A 27,902-nucleotide genomic window follows, 5' to 3' on the forward strand; every position below is an offset into this window, starting at 1 on the left:
TATTTTTTCTTCTATCCCTTCCCTTTTCTGTTTTATCTACAGATAAGATAATCTCAAAATAAGGTGACAGTCTGATTGACAGAACTTAGGGCAGCTATCTTAGTGGCTAGACTCAAGAAAAAAATTCTACTGCATTATAGCTTTATAGATATCCAGAAATTAAATGGCTCTCTCCTAGCTTACACACTCATGTTTTCAGGTTGCTATTTTGAATCAAAGTCTAGTAGAATATGTTACAAAATTTCTCTTAGGAAATATTGATCTACCCCAATGCCTGAAGACAGAGTTTTCATCCAGTTTTCCTCTTTATAGCAAGAGTAGGAAACATCCCTCCGGTTTTTAAAGCACTAACCAATTGACAAATTCTCCTAGTGTCTCATCTATAAATAACATGATACTTAAAACTTTAACTTCATGGTGCCTGGGTGACTCAGTGGGCGTAGTTAAGCCTCTGCCTTTGGCTCAGGTCATGATCTCAGGGTCTTGGGATCGAGCCCAGCATGGGGCTCTCTGCTCAGCAGGGAGCCTGCTTCCCCCCCCCCACCCCGCTGACCTCTGCCTGACTCTCTGCCTACTTGTGATCTCTCTCTCTCTGTCAAATAAATAAATAAAATCTTAAAAACAAAAAAAAACAAACAAACAAAAAAAGCAACTTTACATTTAATCTCTGATCTTAAGGTCCTCATTTATTCTCACGTTTGTGATTCTAGTTCCATAAGGCTAGGGAGTGCCTGGGATAGACAGCTGAGGCTATCCAAGCCTTGACCAATGGAAGAAAGAGTCTTCAGTTACAGAATGTGCTGAAACCTGAAAAAGACCAGAAACAAGGTTATCAAACACCAAGAACTATATTTATCAGCGTTGCCATTGTTGTTGTTGTCCTAAAAAAAGGTTTTTTTATAGCCAAGCAAGACGCTGGAATACTATAATGGCTTTATGTGTGTATCAAAAAGCAGTGCTCTTGGAGATTGGAAAGGGGTTCTCAGATGTCATCATATCATTGCTGACAGATAGTCTGATTGAATACTTCCAATGTCAGGGAAGTCATAATAGTAGGAGATTGCTCACACCATCAGAAAATATTTAATAAATACTTCAACGCACACACCTCCCTAAAATAAGGGTGCCTAAATGTTTTGGTTTTCCCAGAGCAGTTCCAGTTAATAGTCGTGTCAGGGTGATGGGTATAAAGTATGCTCCCTTTCATTCTCAAAAGTTTCCTGGTCATCTGCCTATAATTGCCATATTTTAGTTCTAGTTTTGTCCCTGAAAGTACAGAAAGTTCTCAGTATATGAAGATAATCAGTACTCAAAAAGAAGACCACCTTGAAGTGAATCCACTTTAAGTGGGCACCAAAATCTCATGGTGAAAAAAAAAAAAAAAAAAAAAAATTCGATTGGGCCAGTACTATGAAAATGAAACTTAACAGTATAGAAAAGCAGTGTGTTTATCTTGTGCCACTAATGGAATTTAGATAAGAAATGCATCTCTATGCTAATTCTTAATTTTCTTAAGAGGTAAAAAAAAATCAGAGGTAAAATATTGACAGAACATTTATTATGTCACTTCTTACTTTTAAAATATTACTATAAAGTGAATAATTTTTCCTAAAGTACTCAAAGGATTCAACCATTTTTCCAAGGGATTTTCCTAATCTTTATTAGTATACCAATTATCCTTATTTGAAGTATCACTCAAACTGTCTTTGCATCTTATCTTCTTCAATCTTCATTTGTATGCCCTGTTTTTCAACAGTTCACACAGAATCTAGTAGTCCTCCAACATCACTTTCATCAATTCTATGAAATCCTGTAATGGTTTGCAGGGTAATTTGCAATTTCCCCACATGGTAAATTACATTGATCTACATCATATTGTGGACTACTGATAAATATCAGAGAATGTGGGGGAATAAAAGACAAAAAACAAAATTGATGTGATAGGTATGGTTTTATGTCAGTAAAAAAAGTGTTTTATGTCTGAGCTTTTGAAACTGGCAGAACTTAGTTAAAATTCAGGTATGTGCTCTGTGTCCACTTTTAAATAATAATAAGCACCATTTTTAAACAATTACTATATGTTAAATTGTTTGTTAGGCAGTATGAGTACAGAACTGAATATACATTCCTTAACATCAAACAAACAAGCAAACTGTTTGTTAGGCAGTATGAGTACAGAACTGAATATACATTCCTTAACATCAAACAAACAACTTAGAGCAATTTATATAAAAGACAAGGTTCTGGGCAAACATAATGCAATGACATGTACAAGTAATCAGCAATTTCCTAGTGGGTGGGATATCTCATGAGTGAGTAGAGTTTGGCCATACAAAAATGTGAGCTAGCTCCAGGCAAAAGGAGCCTATGAACCTGTGTGAAGTTTAAAGATGAAAATAGTAGGGCACTTTCTGAGAACTGCACTGACATTTTTCCAGAAATGGATGGAGCGTAGCATACAAAGGAACAGTGCCAAGGAATGTGACTAGAGAGGTTGTCATGACCAGGCATTATTTGGCCCAGTAAGTGCAAAAGAATAAAGCCAAGATATTGTAGATGCATAAGAATTTAGAAGGAACAGCCCACTTAATCAGCACTGCCCTTACCACCACCTCTAAACTATGATGCTGAGGCACTATCTTAAAGTTTTCTAACCTAGTATTTCTTACAGTGTATTTCTGTGTTGCTTTCTCACTAGCAATAGTTATCTTAGCCTAGTAAAAAACTGTGTGAATATAATACATGCAAAACTAGATAGATTGGACAGATCAACAATTAGGTAGACAGAAAGGCATTTTTTTTTATACTCAAAAGATTTTTAAGTGCTCCAATTTTTCACCCTTTATTTGCTAACACCTGCAGAGTGCATTCTGTAGTATTTAACTATTTCCAATTCTTACCTTCAGTCAACTAAGATAGGCTCAGGCCCACTTTTCAAACATAAAATTATTTTGGCAAGTTACTTGAACTAAAATTTCAGAGTTACAATTAGCAGAGTTACACTACAACTCTACAATAGCAGAGTTACAATTAGTGAAGAAAACAGAATTCTCAAATATGACCTTGACTATGACTGATTATAAAATATGATATGAATAAAAAACCTTTTAAATCATAATTTTGACTTGTCCTATCATTTGAGGAACTAAGAAAATGACCTTTTTTTTTTACTGTAAAACTATGTAAATCTCAGAAAATAACCTCTGTAATTGAGTGTCATAGGTCAAATTCCCTTAAAGCATACTCTGTAACAGGGATTTGAAGATGCATGAGTTGAGGGAGTGCTCTTGAGAAAGTCTTGTAAAGGAGGAAGTGAATCAGGACAGAGAAGAGGTTATAACTGAGCGAGGATATGGTTTCACATCCACAAGAGCTCTGGAACATAAATTGTACCAGAGTGCTATATTTCCTTGAGGCAGGAGCTGATGTACTCTCCTATCACTCAGCCTTTGGCTATGGCTCTTCCTTGGGATGCAGGATGATATTTAAGAACCCACAAGATAAAAGCAATTTCTACAAAGTAGAAAGTCATCTGTGAGCATTTACAGCATCCTGCTAAAGAAGGTGGGGTGGGGCACCAAAACGTCTAATACAGTCCACCCCTTGTACTGAGCAAATGTACTTGTTTCTCATGTTCTATTCACTCTATCCAGCATCTAGGTGCAGCTACTCCAGGATCCTATGGCCATAGTTCCTAAGAAGATTTACAAAAGGGAATTTGTGGGTCAAACTACCATACCTGATGTTGCACTTAAAATCCGAGATCATGCTGATACTATTTCCATCCCTTGCCATCTAGATTTCTCTCACTCTTAGTTCATCATTCTGATACTCTAGGTGGTTTTTCTGATAGGATGACCCAGATCTTCACCACTAAGGGATCGTAGGCCCTTATAACGTGATGGTTGCCAATTTACTGAACATATGAATACCAGGACTCTAATGGATTACTTTAATACCAAACATATTCTTCCTTGCCCAATATATGGTGCCATTCCTACTACCTATGATATTCAGAGACAATTACCCATATCAGTGGGGTAAATCGTTTTTGTGCCTACTGGACTACTAGCACAGGAACTCAGAGTGATGAGGTGGCAACCTTAACTTTAAATTGAATGAGACTCAGGCTGTGTTTTCTGGTGGAAGTTTCTCCCCATCTAGGAACTAGAACCACAAGACTGACAATCTCAAGTCGAGGGGTAGGGAAGCACAAAGCCCCTTAAAGTCTCTGGGAGTAATAAAAGCAGGACCTTTTCTACTTCCACCTTTTGGTTCCCAGATCCATGTATCTACCTATTTGGAACTCAAACCCATATAACAGTCACCCCTCCACTGGTGTCTCAATGTTCTATGAGCCAATGGTATTCAGATGTAGGGGAAACTGGAAAGGGAGTATCTTGGACTGATCCCTCCAAAACAGAACTTGAGATGTGTCCAAAAGCATGGGGCTTATGTGGGTGGTAATTATAGGAAGCTGTCATAGAGGAGTGGGGAAATTAAACAGGAAAAAGAAGGAAACCAATACGCATGCATTAAGGAACATGTTACAGCTGTGGGCAACTCTGAATCAATCCTAATAGGAACCTGTGGAGAGACTGTGAAATACACCTGAGTTTTCCACCTGAGGGGCGAGGAAGCTAATGTACTTATTTTTTAGCTCTCATCTCTACTTGGCTGAGGGCTATTCCATTTTGCCCTCTATGTGGGAGAGAGAGCCCTCAGGTAGAGAGCTGTAGAAGTTGGCAGTAAAGCACTATTGCATATATGGGAATGGTGAGAGCCAAGGGGCTGTGGTGGGGGCACTGACACAATTTACTGGTAGGCATCCTAAACGCCATGAAATTAAATTTCTAACACCCAGGGGAACGGGGGCTTATAAGAGATACTTAGCCAGAGTTACCTAAGGGGAAATATAGTTACATTTGTTATAGACTGGATTTTATGGATGAATGTTTTATGGATGATATGGGAAAATCAATTCAAAATGTTGCTATGTATACCAACCAAGCCATGAAAATAACAACTGGTCGGGAGTTGAGTATCTGCATTACAGCTCCTAGTGGGCCTCGCTTTCTCCCTTGGTAAAAAGGCAAACACCTAATTCCAAGGAGTTTAGTTTCTATAAAAAGCATTAAAGTTCTGGGGTAAGAGGAACTACAAAATGACACCATAAAAGTTGACAGATCTCAATTTACTGGTAAAGAAGTACAAATGGCACATATCAGAGAGCTATGTTAGCCAAGACCTGTAATTATAGATATTTAATAAAATTAATGGCCAGTAATCCAAAATTTTAAAAGCACATGTGAGAATCAAATAAAATGGAATAAAAGCAGAGTTAATTTTAGACTTTTAAGGAAATTATGGACTAATGATTTCTGCAGCAACCTTGTGAAAAAAAACAACTCCAGACCTCATAAATACTAAACGAAGTCTGAAACTCTAAGGCAAACAAGATACAGAACCTTCCATGTTTAAGGGCACAATAGTAATTTTAATTTACTTATTTGAGAGGACTAAGCATAAAGAGCTCCAGCAAAAACAGTAGTATGGTATAGTAAAATGAATATGAGGTGTTAGTCAGATTTGGGTTTTTTTAGTCTTATCTTCAGCACTTACTTGACTAGGAAAACCTGGAAGTTTCTAAGCATTGCTGAGGCTATTTCCTGACAGCAATCATGATATCCTTCTACACACATTATTGCAGGGCTATATTAACTGAGATAATATGTAAAAAAATACTTTGGAAATGACATATGTTCAATACAACTAGGCCTTAGTTTATGTTTCAATGATAAAAATGCAGAGCAGAGACAATTAACCAAATATAACAAAAGCCTCCTACTATCCAATCATAAATAAAAGGTAGATGCTAGGTAGGAAAAACAATTTTGTGTAAAGTATTGAAGGAAGGAAATTTTGTCTGAATCACTGTAGCAGGTGGTAGGACTTCTAGTCCTCCCATTTATCTTGTCCTCTCTCCTCCTGACTGATTACCTTTCCCTGCCGCTTTCAAACTGGGCAGAGTGAAGTGACTGTTCTAGGCCAACAGTCTGCTAGCAGAAGTGATATCTGAGTCCACAGGGCCAAAGCTCTAATTATCAGTGCAAAGCCCCCACCCCCCACCCCGGTGGCATTTCCTTCACCTACAAAGGTGACTGAGGAGCCTTAGGTGAAATAGTGGAGCCAAAAGATCCAGGCCACTTGGGTAAATGATGTGGGTAAACAAGGAATATTATACCCGAGCCATCTGGACCCATAGTAGATTTTGCATGAGCAGGAAATAAACCTCTATCACACTTCTGAGTTTGTTTTGTTTATTGATATTTGTTACCACTGAATAACTCAGCCTATCCTGACTTGTATAATCACTGAGGTAATTGGCAGGGGTTTCTATACTTCCACCTATGACACAAGCACAGAGTTCCGCTGATGTTAAACTTTAGATATCAGAATCTCCTAAGTGCTATTAATCAAGAAAACTTTTTTGAGTATATTCAAACTCTTCAATTCACTAACTTGCCTTTCAGCTGCATTTTAACAACGCTAGAAAAACTGGTTGGTTTAGCAAATTCAGAAAAAAATAAGTTACTTTCCTTCACTCCTGAGTGTGCTTCCACCGAAATGTTTAGTCACTACTGAATTCTTCCACCATCTCAAATTTATATTATATACAAACTACATAGTATAATTGATCTTATTCCATAGCAAACTGTATTGCTATGAACCAATCACAGAAGGAATGGAATTAAGTATAAGGATGGATGTAACCATTTATATTGTAAATTATGGATTATAAATCCATAGAATGAGCACCCACACATATATCTGCCATTACCACAAAATTTCCATGATTTGGGGCAAATTATTTATAGTCTATTGCCATTTCTCTGTCTATGAAATTGGGAATGTTGGCCATTCCAAACATACTATATTGAGAGAGACACGTAGATTTGGGAAAAGGGAATGTGTATAGAGAGCAAGAATACATTCCAAAGGGCACTCAGCTCATGAGGAAAGATACAAAGTAAAATAAAAAAGAATATGTATGTTAAAAAATTTATTTATTTTATTTATTTGAAAGAAAATAAGCATGAACTGTGGGGAGGGGCAGTGGAACAAGCAGACTCTCCACTGAGTGCAGAGTCTGAGATCATGACCTGAGCCGAGTCAGATGCTCAACCAACTAAGCCACCCAGGCACCCCAAGAATATTTAATTTAAATTGCAGTGGCTCATCAAGTATATAGTTGGTTTTTAATTTCCCTTTTATTTTGAAAGAACTGACTAGAAAAGACTCCCTGCCACTTAGAGTGGAGAGGAGTCACAGGGTGGATTTCTGCAGAGGACACTTTGTTTCCTACATGACGTCTGATTAGTCTTTCAAATACTAATTAATGTCACTAACCTCTGAGATGTGTGGTTCCATGATTTGGAATTTTGTTATTGATCCTTGTCATGGTTTTCAAAGTGTGGTTACCTGGACCAGCAACAGAAGCATCACTTGGGAAATTTTTAGCAATGTAAACTTGGCCTTACCCCAACTATTGAATAAGTACTTAGGTGGGGCAAGGCAGTCTGTTGTGACAAGTCCTTCCTGTGGTCGTTATGCATGCTCAAGTTTGAAAAACATTGGGAAAAAGGGTCTTTCCTTAGAAATCTGCAAAACGTAAAAGGCTTTAAATGCATTCTAGCATTCAGAGATCAGATACAAATCAAGCACCTGTTAAGACCTTTTTCTACGAGAGAATCTATATTTTCTGATTCTTTTAGATTAAGATCTGACTCCCTAAATTTCAAAATGGAGCTAGTTTTTAATGTTTAAGTAATAAATCCTTGAAAATATGTGATTTATATTAGAAGTGCTGACACCATCTTAACGATAGCATTGCAAATGGCGATGCTATAATTAAGCTTCGATCTCCTTTGGAAAAAAGGAAGGGAGAGAGAACGTGAAGAAGGAGGTTACTGTTCAATGAACTGCTCTGTCATTTGCCGCAGTGATTCTTAATTGTGTCTCATTTCGGCAAGATGATCATTACTCTATTTGTCTGTCTGATTTAGAGACCACTAAAAGTGTCTTGTAACACGCAGCCGTCTCCCTTGCAACAGTCCTTTGGCTCTCACCCTCATTACTCAGAATCTCTCCAATTATTTGTCATTAAAGTAATAAAAAGGACTGCAGCAGAAAATGTGGGAGGTAACTGTTGGAGGTCTGCCCGGGGAGGAAGAAAAAATGCAAACTGTTTTCAAGGTGCTGGGAAGGTGACATCGTTAATTAAGTGTTAGGGAATATGCAAATCAGTCCCACTCTCAAGAGACTGTAATAAAACTGAGAAAATACTATCATCACTGCAAGTGAGAGAAGGCCATGTTACCCCATCTGGAAGACGATGTCATTTTCTACTGGGGACTCAGGCAAGGAAGGGAGGGGCTGGGAAAGATGATGAAGGTGGAGTTGTTCAGGGCCATTGAGTGTGCTCAGGCTGTTAAGAGTTCAGAATTAAGGTGTCAACACAGAGGGCCAGTGGATTACAACTTTTAATGAGGGATGTTTGTCTAATCACAGGATTTGCACACCCAATTTCCTCTGCAAAATGACTTACAACTCATCAGCAGGCAGTGTTTTTGCAGGTGAAAGGAAGGGGAGAGGAAGTGAGGGGAGGCCGACAGCTGGCATAGTAGGCATCTTGGGGGCTGTTCCAAAGGTAGTAATGAAGCAAAGTACTAAGAGGTACGTGGACACTTGCTTATTTATTAAACATATACTGAGTACCAACAAAGGACTCGGGGCCTTTGCTCAAGCTAAAACCTCTGCTGTCCTCCTATAACCTGTTGCCTTGGCCAACTCACTGCTCATCTTTTGGACTGTGTAGTTAATGTCAACTCCGTGTGAAAACTATCCCTTATTCCCACCCCCAGATAAATATACCAAAGCAAAAAACGTATGCTTGCTATACATGCCCAGTTTCAAGGCAAATTCTCTTGCCTTATTCCATCCAGTTTCAGATATTTATATGAAACCTTATATGGAAATATTGGAGCCATACCTGACCCTAGAGTTTCTCAGGTAGACTTTATTTCATCACAAGGAAATAAAGTCTTCTCAATAACCTTTAGGAAAAGTCTTCTTGCATACTGCATTAGTTAATGACTCCTTCATTTAGATACTTAATTAAAACTCAGAAGTCTATATGTCAGCTGGGCTTCCTCATGAGCTTTGGTGACCTGGAGGTTGGGTTAGGTGACCCTGCTGTGGGGTAGGTGGGGCTTGCTCACCTACTTGGCTCTAAGTTGGCTGAGGAAAGCCTTAGTTTGGACAATTGGGCTCTTTTTTCCCAGGGTCTCTAATCTTCTAACAGGCTAGCATATGCTTGTTCACAGGCTGGGAATAGGATTCTGGGAGAGAGTAGAAATATGCAAGAGGTTAAGGCATAGGTTTCGAACTTGTGTGCTCTCACTTTTGTCCCATTTTATTAGCCCAAAGATTAATTTCAAAATCAAGGGATGGGAATCCACTCTACCACTTAATGGGAGGAGCTACACTGTAACAATTCAAAGGGCTTAGAGGCAGGCAGGGTTGGAAAATCGAGATACTCAATTCCTATCTGTGGGTGTGGATAGAGCTGAATGTCCTGTGCTATATGGATCATGGGGACATGGGGGTATCTTATGGTATCTTATGCCAAAAACCACTGTCAAGAGATTGTGTTAAAATTGAGAAACAGGTTCCTTCCAACCACAGAATGAACTTCCTTGCTATATTAATTTCCTAACCTGCTATAGCAAATTATCATGAACACAAGAGACTTTAAAAAGGTAAATTTATTTTCCCACAATTCTGGAGGAGAGAATCCTGGAATCTTCCTCTTCTGTATCTGTTAAGTATATCTGTCATTGAACTTAGGGCCCACCTGGATAATTCTGGATGGAATTCTAATTCTAGAATTCTAGAATCTTTAACTAAATTATATCTACTATAGTAGATAGTAGATAGTACTATAAAGTACTATTCACAGGTTCTGGGATTAGGAATAGACACACATTTTCAGAAGTCGCTATTCAGCCCACGGCCGCCTACTGTCTGGCTCCACTCAAAATATGCACATCATTTCCACGTGCAAAATACATTCACCTCATTTCAAGATCCCTGAAAGTCTCAGCTCATTATAGGCCTTAGCTCAGATTTAATTTCTCATTGTATATCATCAACTCAAAAGTCAAAAATCACATCAAAATCATCTAAATCATGTCTGCATGAGACTCAGTATGATCCATGATGGGACAAAATTCCACTCTTATCTGTGGACCTGTGAAATGAGTAACCACAAGTTACCTGGTTCCAAAACCTAATGGTGGGACACAAATAGGGTATAAGAGTTAGAGACATTACTATTCCAAAAAAGAGAAAATGGAAGGAACAAAGGAGTCACCAGTCCCAAGCAATTTTAAAGTCCAGAGGGGAAAAATTCCATTAGGTTTCAAGACTTAGAATATCCCTCTGTGGCTCAAGGTTCTCTGCTCCGGGCCAGAGGCTCTGCCCTGCAGGCCTGTGGCAGCTCAGCTGGCTTCTGCACCTGCTCAGTTTGGTAGGCCTGTGCCTCTCAATCTATCAACCTCTTCAAGTCATTCTGCTTTTTGGTGTTGTTTTATCTGAAGACTAACACCGGCTGAGCACTATAAAGTCACTCTATCAGCTTGTTTCTTTTCTATAGACTTTTGTGAGCCCAACCGACCACTTTCACTTTGTCCTGTCTCTATTCCTTTCAGGATTCCCCTTCAGTTAGTAGTGTTTTTCTGCTGATACAACATTCTCAAAAACCTTTCAGGTCTTCTGTGTACGTCTCAGGATCCAAACCATTAAACAAGAGGATTCCCAACACATCATTCCTGGAAAACCTCATCTCTATTACTGGATTCTGCTGAGATGATTGTATGCATGAGTCACTGCCCAATCTCCTCAGCAAAAGATTGTTTAGACACACCCTTGGCCTTCTCTCCAGGATGTTTTCCTAACAGCGAATCTCCCAGATTTAGCATCTTTTGCAATGAGAATTTGCTGAGAGTTTTCCAAATAAGAGCTTGCTCCTTTTTACTTAACAGTTTCTTCCTTAATTTATCTATTTCCCCTAGCACATTACTATAAGCATTAAGAAGAAAACAAGCCACACCTTCAACATTTAGCTTGGAAAACTCCTCCACAAGTCGTCAAGTTCATCCCTTAAAAGTTTATGTTTTACAGATTTAATGCCATGAAACCAACAGCATTTTTCACAGAACTAGGATAAACAATCCTGATATTTATATGGAACCACAAAAGACTCTGAATAGCCAAAGCAATCTTGAAAAAGAAAAACAAAACTGGAGGGATCACAATTCTAGACTTCAAGTTATATTACAAAGTGGTAGTAATTAAAACAGTATGGTACTGGCATAAAAAAAAAAGACACTAAAATCAATGAAATAGAATAGAAAACTCAAATAAATCCACACTCATATGGTCAGTTAATCTTCAACAAAGAAGGAATGAATATGCAAAGGGAAAAAGTCTCTTCAGCAAATGGTGTTGGGAAGACTGGACAGCTAGATACAAAAGCACCAAACTGGACCACTTATCTTACACCATACACAAAAACAAACTCAAAATCTGAGACCCATATGTGAGACCTTAAACCACAAAAATCCATGAAGAGAGCATAGGCAATAAATTCCCTGACATCAGTCATAGCAACATTTTCTAGATACGTCTTTTGAAACAAGGGAAACAAAAGCAAAAATAAGCTACTGGGACTATCTCAAAATAAAAAGTTTCTGCACAGCAAAGAAAACAATCAACAAAACTAAGAGGCAACCTACTGAATGGTAGAGGATATTTTCAAATGGCATATCCAATAAAGGGTCAGCACCCAAAATATATAAAGAACTGGATACATCTCAAAACCCCAAAAACAACTAATCCATCTGTATGACTTCTTTGGAGACATTTATCCAAAGAAGTCATACAGATGGCCAGCAAACATGCAAAACAATGTTCAGCATCACTCACCAGGGAAATGCAAATTGAAACCACAAAAAAAGTATCTCATACCCGTCAGAATGACTAAAATAAAAAATACAAGAAACAATGTGTTGACAAGGATGTGGAGAAAAAGGAACCCTCCTGCACTATTGGAATGCAAATTGGTGCAGCCACTGTGGAAAACAGTATGAAGGTTCCTCAAAAAATTAAAAATAGAACTGCCGTACAATCCAGTAATCACACTACTGGGTATTTACCCCCAAAATACAAAAATAACTAATTCAAAGGGATACATGCATCCCTATGTTTATTATAACATATGCTACAATAACCAAATTATAGAAGCAGCTCAAGTGTCCATTGATAGATAAATGGATCAAGATGTGGTGTGTACACACACACACACACACACACACACACACACACACACAGGAATATTATTTGGCCATAAAAAATGAAATCCTGAAGTTTGCAACAACATGGATAGACCTAAAAAAAATAACATTAAGCAAAATAAGTCAGTCAGAGAAAGACAAGCACCATATAATGTCAGTCATATGTGAATTCAAGAAACAAACAAAAAAAAATGAGCAAAGAAAAACAGACAAACCAAGAAATAGACTCTTAGCTATAGAGTACATACATGGTTATGAGAGAGGAGATGAGTGTCGGGGGGAGGAGGAGGGAATAAGTGATAGGGATTAAATAATATACTTATCAAGATGAAGGAAAAAAATCTGTGTTCTACACAAGTACAGAACATAAGTCAGCCATGTTTTCTGTTATAATATAACAAGGATTGCCTTTTCTCCAATTTCCAATAACATGTTCCTTTATCTTCTTCTTAGCCCTCACTAAAGACTATCTTAAACATCCAGATTTCTTCCAATGGTCTATACAAGGCAGTTGATATATTTTATTTTATCATGCATCTCGAGATTTTTTCAACCTGTACCCACTATCAAATTTCAAAGCCACTTCTGCCTTTTAGGTATTTATTTACATTTACAGCAACCCATTTCAAAATCTGTATCTATTTCCTACAACAAATTACCACAAACTAGATGGCTTCAAACTACAGAAATGCATTCTTGGATGGTTCTGGAAGCTAGAAATTCAGAACCTAGTAGGATCATACTTCCTCTGGGGACCTTGGGGAAAATCCATTTCTTGCCTCTTCCAGCCTCCAGTGGCTTGAAGCATTCTTAATGCTTATAACCACATCACTCCAATCTCTGTCTCCATGGTCACAGCTGTCATTAGGTTTAGAGCCTACTATGATGACATCCTCATCTCAGATTCCTTACATTAATTACATTTGCAAAAACCCCTTTTCCAAATAATTTGATGCTCACAAGTTCTGAGGACTAGGATATGGACATAGATTTTTTTCAGGGCCACCAACCAGTCTGCTACACTGTCGTCACCTCATTATTGTAGCTAATTCACTGTGAGGCTAGTAACAGCTCTGGTCATTTGTGCCCCAGTTTTCACTAATCCATGTGAATTTCTTTTTAGTTTATCTACTATTATATTACAAAGCAACTTAATGTCTTAAATAATATTACTAATGATTCTGGGAGTTGACTACATAGGTCTATTTCACTTCATGTCAGCTGGGGCACTAGGATGGTTGGAAAAATCCAAATGGCTTAATTCTTATGGGTTCTAGTTGGTACTAGCTGTTGGCTGAAGTTCAAACAGGGCTGTGGCTGGGGACCACAGTTCTCCACTGCGTGGGCCTCTCCTTGTGTTTTTTGGGGGGTTCCTTACAACATGATGACTTGATTTCCAATGTGGAGCATCAAAAGGAAAGAAGGATAAGTTGACAGTTCTTTGAAGGCCTGGGCTTAGAAATATTAGACTAATTATGACAGAATTCTCTCAGTCAGAATAGTTAGAATACCAACCCATATTTAAAGGGAGGAGAAACAAGCTTCAGTTTTCAATGGCAGTACTTCGTGAGCATACAGAAGTGGGAGTAATGTTGACAACTATCTTTGGAGGCCAGTTACCACAGTCTGCCTTCCTTTATCCCACCAGCAGGTCTACCATGAGTGTTTCACAAGCTTGTCTGGCTGAAAGGGTAAATGAGATCTGAAATCTAGCTCTTGCTTCACTTTCCAAACGAATTATTGGCTAGAGCAAAGCTATTTCCATTCACAGAAAAGCATGCTTTTCCCACATTTTTCCGATGGAATAATGGTAGCTTTGTCTACCAACAGACCCAGAAGTTAGCACTGTAGCTTCCAGTAGGATTACTCAACAAAACCAAGATTGCTAGCACAGGGAGTTTGTATTTGAATGGAAAGTATGCTGATCTTAAAGTTGGAAATCCTTTATTTGAGACTGGCACCTGCTACTTAACTAGCTAAATTGACCTAGACAAGTCACTTAACTCTTTACAGTGGAGTTTCTTCATCCGCATAATAGAGATAGTAATTATTGCCCTTTATCACTCTCACGGCACGGTGAGGGTCACGTGATAATACATGTAAGACTACTGTGGAAAATACAGGCTACCGTGTAAATTTAAGTCTTCATCCAGAAAGTATGCTCACTCCCACCTAGTAGTTTTGCAGATGCCAATCCCCTATCTTCATCTGGGAGTTAGAGCACAAAGGGCCATGAAACACTGGCCCACAGAAATCTCTCTAACTAGAGGAAATTAGTAAGAATAAGGCACCTTTTGTGATGAAAAAGAACTTCATATTGGAACAAAGATCATCAGATACTATCACTTCTATACCTCATTTGTCAGGTCCTTCCAACTATGGAACACGAAGAGCTAAGAAACAGTCCTAGTTCCTACAGTATTCTATATTTATTTTCCAAGCCCTCCAGGAGGAAGAATACCACCTGCCCACTTTAAATGAGTGCAGTGCATAATGAAAACACAAGGCACTAGGTAAATGATAGATAATTACCAAGCACGCATTGACATTATGTAAAACACTCTGGCATTTTTCTGTGCTGCAATCCATTGAACTGCATCACTCTGACCAAATAATGAATTACAGTCCATTTATGAATGCTCTGTGTTTAATGCTAACCTTCTGCTACGTCTCCTCAGTGTCTTGACCATAACGACAAGTGCACACACAGGGTGGGTGTGAATGCATCAGATTTCTCATTTTTATAGTTGATGAATAATGAATACTGTTATGCTAAAAAAAACACCAAAAAATCCAAATTTGTGAGCATCTAATGTCATTTTCATAAACTAAAGCTATCCACTCAATGGGCCTGAAGAATAAGGCACTGCCCTTTAAAAGTGGCCTCTTGGTCAGCAGCCATGTTCCCTGCACCAACGAGACCCCAGCCCAGGGGAACGAGGACGGGCACTCCAGCGTGTAAGTGGGCATTCACTCCCAGCACCGGGCAGAGCCTCCCGGCCATTAAGTGAGTCCTAACAATTCAGTCTTTCAGTCACCAACCTAATAGGCACAGGCACAGGCAATTTGGGCTTTGCCAAACACTCATTTTCACATCTTAAATCAGTACGTGTCAGAGCTAAACGGAGGCTCGGCTCTGCCACAGGTCTTGTGTTCTGAGGCAAACTCGCCTTGCTCAGGAACTCGGGGGCCCGCACACTCACTGCAGACCTCTTTTTCCATAAAGATCTGTGACAAAAAGCAGTGGTTTGTGCCTCTGATCAAATGCCTGGGGTCTTCTCTGGTGGCTTAGGACTACTTTTATTTTTAAATTAATTTATTTATTCTCAGCATAACCGTATTCATTATTTTTTCACCACACCCAGTGTTCCATGAAATCCGTGCCCTCTATAATACCCACAACCTGGTACCCCAACATCCCACCCCCCGCCCCTTCAAAACCCTCAGATTGTTTTTCAGAGTCCATAGTCTCTCATGGTTCACCTCCCCTTCCAATTTTCCCCAACTCCCTTCTCCTCTCTAACTCCCCTTGTCCTCCATGCTATTTGTTATGCTCCACAAATAAGTGAGACCATATGATAATTGACTCTCTCTGCTGGACTATTTCACTCAGCATAATCTCTTCCAGTCCCATCCATGTTCCTATAAAAGTTGAGTATTCGTCCTTTCTGATGGAGGCATAATACTCCATAGTGTATATGGACCACATCTTCCTTATCCATTCGTCCATTGAAGGGCATCTTGATTCTTTCCACAGTTTGGCGACCATGGCCATTGCTGCTATAAACATTGGGGTACAGATGGCCCTTCTTTTCACGACATCTGTATCTTTGGGGTAAATACCCAGGAGTGCAATTGCAGGGTCATAGGGAAGTTCTATTTTTAATTTCTTGAGGAATTGCCACACTGTTCTCCAAAGAGGCTGCACCAACCTGCATTCCCACCAACAGTGTAAGAGGGTTCCCCTTTCTCCACATCCCCTCCAACACATGTTGTTTCCTGTCTTGTTAATTTTGGCCATTCTAACTGGTGTAAGGTGATATCTCAATGTACTTTTAACTTAAAAAGCATAGGCTTTTCAGGAACTCAAAGACAGCACAGGAAAGCTGAATCTGCATGCTGACACATCCGGGGTTCCCAGTAAATGCCAGGAGGGCTATAGCCTTGGAGCATTTCTGAGTAGGACACCTGGCTTCCCTGGACACGTCTCTTTTTATAGAACCTCCTTGACAGAAGCTTCTCCCTCCCTCTTCCCATGGCATCTGGATGGACTTTCTTTCTTTCTTTCTTTCTTTTTTTTTTTTTTTTTTTAAGGATTTTTTTATTTATTTGAGAGAGACAGAGAGAACACCAGCAGGGGGAGGGGCAGAGGGAGAAGCAGGTTCCCCGCTGAGCAGGGAGCCCGATGGGGGCCTTGATCTCAGGACACTGAGATCATGACCAGAGCCAAAGGCAGACGCTTAACCCACTGAGCCACCCAGGCATCCCTGGGTGGACTTTCAAGATGGTATCTTATCCCCAACAGCCCACATTTTTCTTCTTTTTTAAGATTTTATTTCTTTATTTGACAGAGAAAGAAACAGCAAGAGAAGGAACACAAGCAGGGGAAGTGCAAAGGGAGAGGCAGGCTTCCCGCTGAGCAGGGTGACTGATGCAGGGCTCAACCCCACCACCCTGGGATCTTGACCTGAGCCGAAGGCAGCCACTTAACGACTGAGCCACCCACACGCCCCAGCAGCCCACTTTTGAATGCCCAGCTAAATTCCTTATTTGTTTCTCAGGAACTCCAAAGAGCCATTTACCACAACATGAGGCCAACTTGCTGAGGGAGCCCAGCACATAAACCGAGTCCTGTGTCGGTGCCCACCAGCAAGGGGCAGGCACGCCTACAAGGATGGATCAGATGAACTATCAGATGAACAAAGTCGAGCCTGGCAGAGTGAGCCCACCCTGCAGGCTGAGTCGAAGATAGAAGAGAATGGAGAAGAGAAGGCGGAAGAAGAGAACTAAGGAGTGAGCCCTCACCCCCCACCCCACCGCCAGGTGTCCAGGAGGAACGAATGGAGACAAGGGACAGTTCTGTCACAGAGATTCAGAAGCATGTCATATAGTGCCCTCTCCCTCGGTCCCTCTCACCCTTTCCATCTTGTTAACCAGCCACCATTTCTTAAGCATTTACTCTATGCCTGGTACCAGTCCAAGCACTTTACACACATTACCTACTATCTCACAGCGAACTTAGGAGACAGGTATGATTGCTGTTCCCATTTAATGGATGAAAAAACCAAGCCCAGTGAGTTTCCCAAGGTAACAGCTGATGCATTGTGGAATCAGGGATTTGGGTCCAAAGCTCTGAACTATATTCTAATTTCTGCATATGTACCTTCATTAAGCAAATAAGTAAGACCTACTGTGTGCTTACCTTAATCCCACCCAAGAGAAGTGACATAAGAAGCCACGTTCTCTACTCAGAAGACGCACAATCCATAGGGAGAGTGGAGAATCACAGGCAGAACCCAGTTGCGCAAGCACACCAAGTGGCTGCTTCTTCATTCCGAATTGTTAAGGAATACAGAAACCAAGGAAGACAGGCTTCCTGGTGGACCAGCCGGGGACATGCTCTGGAGAAGGCACGGGCTGCCACTCCAGGTCATTTCTCCAGGCGATCGCTCTTCTCTCATGTAGATGACTTTCTTAAAATTATCTTCATCAGAGAGAGAACAGTGCTTCTGAAGAGGAGATGAGACCTACACAGGGTGGTCCCTACAAGTCAGCGATATTCACAAAACAGGACACATGCTCGTTCAACCCCGGGATCACATTCAGCCAACCCCAGCGACTTCACACTTCCACACACACCACGCTGAGGCCTGCCCACTGCTGTATTTGCCAAGCACTGCCAACTCTGCGTCAAGGGAGCGGTTGGGGAGAGTACGGACTGATAAAACTTTATCCTGGAAAATATTCCGCTTGTACTCACCCACCTCCTCTCCCAGACAACTGAGCCAGCCGCCTGTAGCTCCACATGAGGGAAAATACGGGGTGGTACTTAGTTCCAGCCCTCACCAGTTCTCTAAGGGAAAACAATAAATATCCTCCAGCTATCCCAGAGTTTGTTCGGATTACAAAGAAATGCCAAGAACAGGATACCAAGTGGTCACCTGACAGGCTCACTGCCAGAAGGGATGACAGGTTCCAGCGGCACAATGTTGGACACATGACATCCAGGAGAAAAAGGAGCGGGAGGGCCTGACCTCAGCCCGGCCTCGCTCAGAGCAGCCCAGTGCCACAGCACTCACACCGGGAGAGGGGCTACTCATGTCTTGCGGAGGGGAAGGACCCAAGAGAAGTGACATAAGAAGCCACGAAGTGCTCAGCAGGAGCCAGACGAGCTCCTGAGGACTAACTCAGTAGGAGTTTCTGGCTTCAAGGACAACAGCTCACATGCTGATTCTAGATACTCTGAGTGGCAAAGACAATATTTAGAGAGACAGTTTTGTATAATCACGCCCTAGGTGTACAGGAGAAACCCCGGGCAGGCTCTGCTTTCAAATTATACTGATTTATATCCCAATAAAATGGCATTTGTAAGGTAGCAAGTGAGCTGTTAGCGGTCTGGGTTTGGGTTTTGCTTACCAAATTTCTACAGACATCTCCTCTGTGTATCATGTACGAGTCAGCATCTCAGACATCAGCAGCCGGCTGGTCAAAGTCTCTTCTCGACAGCGTCTGAGACACACACACATACCTACACTGCTTACCTAGAAACCACAGACGGCACCACCACCAACAAAAAACAAAAAACAAACAAATCAAACAAAAAAACTGGAGCACTGCACAGATGAGGCAAAGCAACTTCTCAGAGGAGGGTAGGCAGCAAAGGCCTCGGTCAGCGCCAATGACTGATCTCTTCTGCCCCAAGCCACTTCCTCTTTGTCCCTACAGATCCCTCCTCCTTGTTCCTTGCCTCACCCAAGTCCTACCTACCCTCTGCACGTGCAGCCTGCTCACAGGCTGAGGAATCCTTTTCATGACAGATCGAAAAAGGGGCACTACTTATTTTCCCTACATTTCTTTTTCTTTTTTTTTTTTTTTAAGATTTTACTTAATTATTTGACAGAGAGAGAGAGAGAGACAGAGAGAGAGATCACAAGTAGGCAGAGAGGCAGGCAGAGAGAGAGAGAGGAAGCAGGCTCCCTGCTGAGTAGGGAGCCAGATGCAGGGCTCAGTCCCAAGATCCTGAGATCATGACCTGAGCCGAAGGCAGAGGCTTAACCCATTGAGCCATCCACGGGCCCCTTACATGTATTTTTCAACTGGAAAATTCTAACCTCAAGGGCCTGCAACATGAGCACGGAAGATGGAAGTAAGGTCTCAAAACTCCTGATTTTTTAAGTTACAAAGAAAACTGTGCGTGGTTTCAAAGGCAGGAAACGCCGAGCTGCAGAAAGAGCTCTTGAACTATGGGAAAGAATGGAAATTAGCACATTCCTTGCAGGTGAACACTTACAATATCCATACTACTGGAGAGAAACCAGCCTCGTTTGTCACATTAGATCATAATAAAAATAACTAGGTAGTTTTGACAGAAAATACGTCCCCAAAGAGAGGCCCCGCTCAGAGCCAAATTTCCCAGCTGAAAACCATCAATAAAAACTTCTCAAACACCAGAGATCAGCAGTTTCCAGCATTCATTTGCTCAAACATTATGTTCATCATCCAAAGTTGAATGTGTGTATAAAGGGAAAAATATCTACAACATTCACCCCACCTCCTGTCCTGACATCTCTGAACATATACAGTTGAATAAAATTCCTTAAGCTCACACTTGAAAGGTCATAGAATAGGGGGGTGAGCCCCATGGTCATTTCTCAGGGGGAGGTAACGTGACACTTAAGTGACCACAGTGTGACCTGTAAGCCATACTTGCTTCTAACGTCACCTAAAAAAGAGAGAGGCAATAAACGAGATGGGTTACCTAAGAAAGATTTATTACACAGACCCAGATGTTTCAATCCCATTTAGATATTGTAGAAGAAACTGGATGGCAATTTTTTTTCCCTCCTCTCTCTCCTGACTGCCCATTTAAAGGAATTCATTTAGAATGTTAATAAAGTGATAAATTGGGTTTACTATCTCTTTCAAGGTTGAAAGAGGAGGCTTTCTGTTGTGATAATCTACCTTATTAAACCAAGGCAAAACAATTAAGTATTGCCTTCTAAATAAAGGCTCAGGCAACGGCACAGCAGCCCTACCCCAGATAGACCAGCGCCACTTCGTGAAACATGAAATAGTTTGTCACTTAGGGGATGGCCCACCGGGCAGAGCCGTGACTCTCACATATGATGTTACTCGAAAGTTCAGTAATACGAAGAGTGTTCTGTGAACTTTCTAAAAAGCTGAACTATTAAGTTGGGGAGTTGGGTCAAACCATGCCACACACGAACATCATTCATAACCGTGGGGCACAAGGGAAAACGAAAGAAGTTTCTGTGTGCAGGAAAGTGGCCCGGAGAGTTCTGAGCTCAGAGTAAGCCTCTGGCGGGGGGGAAGAATCCAGCCTTCAGGGAAGTTGGCTACTAGCTGCTCCTAACCACCCTCTCCAAGGCAGATATTAAAAATGGATTGGCAGTAGCCGGCTTCCCAGGTCACCTCTCTCAAATATCTTGCCAAATCCTAACTAGTGTAAAGAACATTCGAAGCAGGCCTGGCCAGGTTCGGGCCCACCTCTTGCTACCTACTAACCAGCTGCTTGAGACACCGGCCGTGTCAGAAATGGGAAGGGAGGACCCTCAGATGACTCCCAGCTTCTTCCAAGTCCGGGTGCAGAGGGGTCTTCGTTAAGGCATGCCCACCCTTTCCACCAGGAAGCGGCTTCTTTGTCTCATGATCAGTAATAGGTTTCTGCTAAAAACAAAATATCTGGCTTGTGTAGGTACACACAGCAGCTGCCTAGAATTCAGGGTGAAAGCTGGTAACACATCTCCCTGTAGGAAGACAGGGAGCCTTCAAAGAGGTCAGACGATGTGACTGACCTTGTAGCTCACCGGGCGTGGGCCTTGCCCTCCCACCATACCCTCTCCAATGGTATCCGGCGACACATGTCTGTGCCTCTCCACCCAGATGCCCTCCTCAGCCCCACTCCACCTGGGAGGAAATGGTCTTTGCCTTTAAGGGATCACAACTTTGCTAGAAGGTCAGAGAACGTATTGACCCTGTCACCTCCCCTTCTAAAACCTCCATATGTAATTCCTGGAATTAATCTGAGCACCCATCTCTGTGAGCCTGCTGTGTGTTTTCCAAGGCTTTGGAGAGGCAGCCAGTGTTATGGGGCCTTAGGTTTCCAAGCGGCTTGGTAAGATACAGGCCTGGGGTAACAGGGAATGGGGGGACTGAAGAGTCAGCCTCTTGCTTCTCAGCTCCCCAGCAATAAAACCTCAACCCCCTATGTTTCTGGCCCCATCGGCCATAAATGATGCCCGCCTGGGTGGTCCAGGGATGCCTTCCCGGTGCTGGCAAGCAAGCATCCAGCCAAACTGCCCCCCAGCCGCCATCACTGTGCCCGCCCTTCACAGGCTGGAAGACCATGATTAGACCATCCTAAAATGCACAGAATTCACAGTCACTGAGTGCAGAATGTAGTCGATGACGCCATAATGGTGTTGCACAGTGGGTGACAGAGGACAGCCACCCCCGTGAGCATACCATAGCACACAGAGCTGTCAATCACTATGTTGTAGACCTGAAATGAATTATGTAATTTGTGTGTCGACTACACTTCAACTAAAAAAAAAAAAAAAAAAAAAAAAAAAATCACTGAACATCACCTCTAATGCATCTATTTGAACCTTATCTCTCTTAAAACTTTACAGCCTCTCCTATCAGAGGAAACATGTGAGGGCGCACGGAAGCAGAAGGCAAATACAAAAAATCACATTCAGCACAGTCCTACGGATGATCTCACAGCCAGCCAGGTGGGCCTGAGGTCGCCCCTTCCAAAGGGAAAACAGGCCAGGATGTCTTTTGTCCTTCCAGCCACGTAGGACTGCCGTGATTCTACAAACCCACCCAGTGATCCGCAGCAAACCAAATCAAAGACGTTTGCTGGCTCCTGGAGTTTAGGACAAAGCCTTACTTCAATTAAAATGCCTATGGATCGTATGCCAGAATGAGAAAGTTTTAAATTTGAATTATTAAGCTTCCAGCCACCATCCGAATGGATGTAAATTATCTAGCTCCAATTTGTTTCATTTAAAAACGGACCTTGGGCTTGGACATTTTGGCTGCGGTGCATATTACTGTCCAGGCACAGAGAACACAAACGGAAGAGCAGTTTCCACTCTTAGGAGTCACAGCCCATGACCTCCTAAGCTCATCCCCCACCAGGGTCATCCCTTACTGAGGGCCATACGCACATACGTGCATGTGTGCACATGTGTGTGTGTGTGTGTGTTCACAGTGCTTCACACACAACAATTTATTCATCCCATCAACAAGCATTTATTGAGCCCCTACTGATGAGTATCTAAGTTGGTCTTAGAGATACACACCCATGAGCAAGTCCAAGGTCACAGCCCTGGGACGACCTGTGAGGAAAGCAGGTAATCACCTAAACAATGACTCTACAATGTGGGAAACACAGGGATGGGACAACAGGTTATTAAAAATAATACCTCAGGTAGGGACAGCGTGTCAGGTGTTGACAGCCACAGTGTCTCATTCCCACAACACCTTACAAAGGTAGGTGTCTCCCCACTTTCCAAATGAGTGTCCCGAGACTGTCTCACACCGCACACTGCCTCTCTACCAGCATGAGCGCCTGCATCATCATTTAGGTCTTAAATCCCCATCGTGGTCCCAACGCCGCACCTGGCCACCCGCATGGCTTGTCCAGGCACTGATCCAGATGTCGCTCGGTGTTACACAGCGCACTGCATGCCCTGGGAAGAAAAGACCACGGAGCTCACTCACCACAAGGAGCGCTCCGGCAGGCCACAAGAAACAAGAGAATAATGACAGCACAAAGCAAGGACCCAGCACAGCACGACAGTCTGTGGTCGCCTACCAGCAGAGCGGAGTGCTTCAAGACAGCAAGTCTGAAGAACTCACTGTGGAGGGAAGGTCTTCAGGAGGCAGGGCCCTGGTCTTAAGATCATGTGAGGTCAGTCAGGAAGGCGGGAGAGGAAAGCGGTGCTCAGCGGGATGTCCAGAAGGCTCCCATGTTAGGCTGAACCACCCCTGTAAGGGGAGCTCGAGGGCGGGACAAGCCAGCCTGCTCCAGCTGCTAAGAGTGGCGAGGGTACCCCGTGGGGCTAAAAGTGACCCAGCTATTACAGCTCCGTTCACAAGAACCCCTCCCAGAAATCACTCCAGGGGATGGAAGCAGTGCTTTATGGATGGAGAGTGAGACCCCAAAGGGCCTCCTGGAGTCAACACAAAGTTGAAGACTCAACAAACAGTCTTCTAAAGGGGCAGCAGTGCTCATGACAGGAGTTTGGACTCAGAGTGGGGAGGCCAAGGGCAACATCAAAGTGCCTCCCCGCACATGACCCTTTTCCCAGAAGACCTCCATTCACAAAATTGGCAAACAGAAGGCTGAACAAAAATTGACTTGCAGGCCAAGTTATTATCCTGCCTGGAACACCCACATGTGTCAGTCAGTCCTGCAGATCATATCTCCCTTGGTTAAATGCTTTACTGCAGATTAAAATACTTCTACATGTGATTTTCAAAATAGCCACAAATAAGCACTGAGACTCTCACTTTATTTTTTTTCTAAGTTTTTATGTATTCATTTAAGTAATGTGTATACCCAATACGGGGCTCAAACTCACAACCCAGAGAACAAGAGTCACATGCTCCTCTGACTGAGCTAGCCAGGCACCCGTAGGCCACTTGCTTTAAAAATGAAGATCCTGAGGGGAGCCTGGGTGGCTCAGTGGGTTAAGCCTCTGCCTTCGGCTCAGGTCATGATCTCAGGGTCCTGGGATCGAGCCCCGCATCTGGCTCCCTACTCAGAAGGAAGCCTGCTTCCCCCTCTCTCTCTGCCTGATGCTCCGCCTACTTGTGATCTCTCTCTGTGCCAAATAAATAAATAAATAAAATCGTTAACAACAACAACAAAATGAAGATCCTGAGGGTCAGAGAGGGTAAGGGACTTACTCAAGGTAAGTAGCAAGTTGCAGAGCCAGATTTTGAACCAGGATCTCTGTCCAGGGGTCTGTCTGCTGGATCATTACTGCGACTATCAGGTACTTTTATAAAGTTCTTTACAGGGACAGAGAGCTTTTATGACAGTCCTGGGGAGTCCACACAGACACACAGACACTCATACATAAGGTACTCTCTTGTTTTCCTAAAAGTAAAGCAATAATAGTAATAATATCGAGTGCACACATCTCACCTCCTCTGGCTATGGACTTGGTCTCAGCATATGCATAAGCGAAAAGAGTACCTTTTATTTCGATGACTCCTAAAGACATGCCGGTCAAGTGTAGAATGTACACAGGTCTGGGTATAACTCACTGCTCACAAGGGCCCTGCATCTGTGCTCCTCATCTGCGCATTTCCATTTCTGTGCTCTTTCCTTCATCTCTGTCTTAGCTCAGGACTTGTTTTCAGGAAGTGGTTATTTCCAAAGCAGATGTAAAACCACAGGGCTTGGGGAAAAAAACAAAAAACAAAAAACAAAAAAAAAAAAAAAAACCCACTTCCCCCTCAAATCAACCATTTTCCTCATTTTCAGGCAAAGCAAAAGCAGCTGTATCAGGCAGATGGAATATATTTTTTTATAAAAAAACCCACAACTCCCAGTTTCTCAGAGCCCTTTCTCCTAAATCCACAGGTCACACAAATTAAGTCAGCCCATCAACGAGGTGTCAATTAGCTTTACATGGTGGGGAGAAAGTTCTACACAGAAACAAAGACCAAGACAAAAGTCAAAGCTAAATGTAGTGAAAACAGAGCACGCCACTTCCCAGCTCAGAGGCAGAGGGCCTGCCATCTTGCCCACTAAGGGAAGATCACAAACCCCCGCCCCCACCAGCCTTAGGGAGACTGCGTTTTTTTTTTTTTCTTTCTTTCTCATAACATATAATTCTACCAAAAGATCTTACTGAAAATAAAGTCATATACTTAATCCATAAAGCAATTGGCTCGCCTAATTTTAATCACCCCTCTTTCTAAGAGAATTTATATAATGAGCCCACACTACACAAATGGTATCAAAATATATTTTTTCACCATATTTTTTCCCCCAGTGGGGAAACTCAAAGGCAAACTCCATATACCACTCGCTTTGCTGAAAACCACAGGAACAAAGTGATTTAATTCTAGTTAAAACAAGTACTTCAACCACTTTCACCCTTAAACCTTTATCTTAAACATATCCATGAAATATCATTTTTCAGAACTTTCCTTCTTCCTTATTCCCTCAGAAAATCTCCAATATATCATAAGCTCCTCCTCAATGCAGGCTCTCAGTGACATCCGGAGTTGTTATTAAACACATACGGAAATACTTTGTTCCAGTAACCTTTTAAAAATGGCTTTTAGGGGCGCTCACTGGGTGAGCCACTGGGTGGCTCAGTGGGTTGGGCCTCTGCCTTCGGCTCAGGTCTTGATCTCAAGGATCCAGGATCAAGCCCCAAGTGGGGCTCTCTGCTCAGCGGGGAGCCTGCCTCCCCCCCTGCCCCCGCCTACTTGTGATCTCTCTCTCTTGGTCAAAGAAATAAATCTTTTTTAAAAAATGGCTTTTAGGGGTGCCTGGGTGGCTCAGTCGGTTAAGTGTCTGCCTTCTCAGGTCATGATCCCATGATCCCAGGGTCCTGGGATTGAGCCCTGTATCGGGCTCCCTGTTGGGGTGTGGGGGGAAGCCTGCTTCTCCCTCTCCCCGTCCCCGTTTGTGTTCCCTCTCTCGCTATGCCTCTCTCTGTCAAATAACTAAACTATTTTTTAAAATGGCTTTTGTTCCCCATTCTTATCTGAACTTCTAACAAATTTTTGTTAAGCTCCACACTGGAAATTCCCATTAGGTAACCTAGGGTGTGGGTGCTTTTGAATTTCCTTCTTAAAAAAAAAAAAGGCTTAGGATCAGGACATTAGATGAATATGGAAAAGTCCATATTTTGATACAAGTGTAAGTAAATACACACTTTGTGTTTGTTTTAAGATCATTCACACAAAATATATCCACTAAAATCAAATCCTTATGTTGAACCTAAATTCAGGTGTGAAAACTGGGTTTCGTGCTACTTAGACCAGAGCTCAACACATCCTGTCAATAACCAGTCAAGGGGAAGCTGAGCCCCTCCTGAGACGCCTCAAAATAATCATTCCTTGTTCACCAGAAACTGAACGACTTTGCCCTCAGAGTCACAGCTTCCGCAACCAATGGAAGTATGCTCTGAATCCAGATAGCCATATTAGACCCTCAATCTTTTATCTGCTACAACTTTAACATTGTAAAGGAAACCAAAGCAACCAGGAACACCAACGGGGTAATTAAATCTCTGGCTGGAGGAAGTTTCAAAATCCAACCCAACACCAACATCGGGCAAGTCGCCATATATGGCCTACCCATACTTGCTCTTGTTACTCTGAAAATTCAAAGAAAGAAAGCATGAATATTTTAAATCCTACTAATTCGTCGGTACGCTGTTCAAGTACATACAAGACCTAACACCAGATTTGCAAATATATCTTACTAAGATTTTGCCTCATCTCAGAACTACAAAAGCTGACAAGAATTACTGCAGACCATTAAATCTGTTCCCGTCCAGGGGTCTTAATCAATATCGTATGCAGCATCGTCTAGCACTGAAATTGCCTCTTCCATCATAGCCCATTTTCGCGGCTTTATTTCTGGACCCCAGGACGCGCTGGGCTAACAACTCTTCTCTGTAATTTGCACATCTCTTGGAAGGGAGAGGGAGCCCCTGGATTCAAACTGCGTTTGTCTACCGCCCACTGCCCCCAATATTATGCATTCGCACAACCCAGTAGCATGCGCTTCCGCCCCCCCCCCCCCCCCCCCCCCCCGCCCTGCCCTGTACCTGCCAAGTTCCTCGCCCGTGTCATAGTAATCATCCACGTTTTCCTGCCTGAACACAGTCAGGATAAACTGTCAGTCCTCCCCAAAGTCCAGCGTACTTCAGCCCCGCTTCCCACACCATCGCCACCGCTCCTGCGCCTCCGTGGGCCCCTCATGCATCAGTCTCCAGTCCTTTAAAATAATAGCAATAATAATAATAATACAATGACAACCCCAAAACGAAAGAGTCCTCCCCAGCTAAGAGCCCCTCCCGAGGACCACCTCTGCCGGGTTGCTAAGAGGGGCACCCTTTGTTAAACCTGCGCCAGGACGTCCCCCAGCCCCGCATCGCCCGCGCGCGCGTGGAGCCGGGCACAACCGCACCCCGAGGTCCGCGTCGGCGAAAGCAGGGCGCTCGGCGCGGATCCGAACCGGCTCCGGAAGTGACTGGCCTC

The 27,902-nt window shown here is 42.5% G+C and overlaps 1 long non-coding RNA gene across 1 annotated transcript; it reads right to left on the bottom strand.

The window, feature by feature from the left end:
- Positions 1-666: 666 nt before the first annotated feature.
- On the bottom strand, positions 667-27,902 carry LOC123389262. The gene is made up of 3 exons (XR_006603840.1): positions 27,768-27,902; positions 27,470-27,639; positions 667-807 (listed from the first exon to the last, which is right to left on the bottom strand). It is a non-coding gene; the product is annotated as an uncharacterized LOC123389262 (long non-coding RNA).

The sequence above is a fragment of the Mustela putorius genome, unplaced genomic scaffold (assembly GCF_011764305.1).
Source record: "Mustela putorius furo isolate JIRA1106 unplaced genomic scaffold, ASM1176430v1.1 tig00003964_pilon_pilon_pilon, whole genome shotgun sequence".
NCBI lineage: Eukaryota > Metazoa > Chordata > Mammalia > Carnivora > Mustelidae > Mustela > Mustela putorius.